Here is a 2358-nt window from a genome sequence, read left to right as displayed (position 1 = left end):
CAGGCGGTGGAGACCGGGTTCGCCCTCGAAGCGCATGGCCACGATGGCCTACGCGCGAGCGATGGGAAGGCAAGGAGGAGAAAGAGGAGAGGCGGTGGAGGAGTAGCAGTCGGCGATGGGGCTCCTAGGGGGCAGAAGGCGGAGGAGGAGGTGGGAGGGAGTGTCGGCGGGATGAGGGCTGTGGATTGGGGCTAGGGTTCGATGCCTTCTTCCTCTCGCTCGCCCGATGTGGCGCCCGCGCTCGCGCGATGCCTTTTTCATCTCACTCACGGCTGTGATTTATACCCTGCACGTAAAAAGACCAAAATGCCCTCGGCGGGGCACAAAATTTACAGGCGGTGACACATGACTGTTCATAGCGATTTCGGGGCGACGTGGACGGCTTCTTTCTGCCTAGCACTTCTTCAGGGTTTATATGTTCAATATCACCCGCATCCCTTCATCAATTCGGAAGAGACCTCAAGTCCAAGATCCTGTCAACGAGGCATTAACAAAAAAAAAGATTCTGCAATCTATCCACATCTCTCCATCCGTTTGGACTTTAAGATAAATTGGTTGCCTTGTAGCCGTAGCTGTGGTTGGTGAGGCTGTGGAACCAGTGAGGACAAGCTCGACAAGTCCTTTGTTACCCCTCCATGCTGCCGCCTTGCTCGTGGTGCGAAGGAGAGTTGTTAGAAATATTGGTGGTGGTCTACCCATGCACTTTCCATACAAACTAGATCATGAATGCGCGCGTTGCCGCGCCCGTCAATTTTTGATAGATTGATAAGAAGTTCCCATAATAAGTGAATATACAAAACATGAGAGATCATTTTTCATAAATTGGCCAATATATCATTAAGTTATCGAAGGAGAGAAATTTAACATGTTTGCAGTGAAGTAGTGTGGAAGAGAAGATTGGGTGCGCTGGTAGCATGATGCTCTCGTAGAGAGGTATAGTCGTGGGTGAGGAGAAGGAAACACGTGTCATTATGCCAACTTCCATGAATCTAGTATATAGAATATGTATGATGGTGAAGGGGATCACAAGCTAAAGATGCAAACTATTATATTGCAAGGCTACCTTATTGAAAAAAAAAATACTTTGTGAAACCAATGAGATAGATGATATACTATATGGCATGCAAAATATTTTTTGAAACAAACATGCAAAATACTAATTATTTGCAGTCTCCAAGTAAGCATCCTAATAAGTTCATATTTGGATCGACGGCCAACTTCTTCATGACTACAAAGCTGAAATACATGTTGCTTTCTGCGAGAAATGATGTATAATTAAAAGGCATACTTTGTAAGTTCACTTCAAAAATTAAATTAGAATACTGGGATAGACCCAAGATAGGTTACTTTGTCAAGTCCTGTGAGTTTTTTACTCTGCTTCGATGCAATGTGCCTATGACTTCATGCTTCACATCAATAGGATACTATGTCAATTTTATCATCATGAAGTTTCTCATCAATCTTTTGCATGGTTAGGCAAATTGGATACGTGTGAAAAGCTTGCGACAATGAGGAACATGCTAGGCCTACTAAACGAAAACTTGTCCCTCGTGGCGGCCCATAGTGGGTGTTGGCCCAGTTCATAAGAAGATGCCCAGATTGTTCTGTGGAGCAGCAGCCCAGTCACGTGGGCCTGTTAGCTGGCCTTAAGTTATGCAGCGGGAAGCCGAGCTAGTGGTGCGGAATGACCCGGGTGATCTAGTCCGCCCATTAGTGAAACGAACGGCTTAAAACACATAATCACTGTGCAAGGCCGTAGCTAGCTGCGTTTTACGGTTTAGTAATTGCACATCTTAGACTAGGGGTAGGGGCCTTCTTACACAAGAATCCAAAAGAAATACACCAGAAGGAAAACAACGTTCGAAGCCGGCTCTGGGCATTGTAGCACTATTCCTGTAAACAACATGTTCTGAATTCTTAAAAAAAAACATAGTTGGATGTGACAACATTATATTGTAACTACTCCCTCAGTTTCAAACTTAAACTAAAGTAAGTGTTTGTCATGATGTTTGTGCCTATGCTTCACAAAACGTTTAGGAAAGCAGGGTTGCAAATTAATGTGAATTTTAGCTTAAACTAGCAAAAGGGCCCGTGCGTTGCAACGAGATGATAAAATAGTGACTTCAAATCAAACCAATGAGAATATAATACATACAATAATTATACTAATATACAAACTATATTAGTTAAAACATTTAGATTATTCAACCAATAAATTGGATATATCATCTCTTTGTCTGAATGTCCATGCATCGTTACAGAGAAAACGTATGAAAAATTATGGTTTTTTTAGAACCGTATTAAAATTACTTGTGGTGTGAGACATATACTCCATTTAAATTTTAGAAAATTGGGCAC

The sequence above is a fragment of the Triticum dicoccoides genome, chromosome 2B (assembly GCF_002162155.2).
Source record: "Triticum dicoccoides isolate Atlit2015 ecotype Zavitan chromosome 2B, WEW_v2.0, whole genome shotgun sequence".
NCBI lineage: Eukaryota > Viridiplantae > Streptophyta > Magnoliopsida > Poales > Poaceae > Triticum > Triticum dicoccoides.
Note: the sequence above shows the minus strand (reverse complement) of the source record.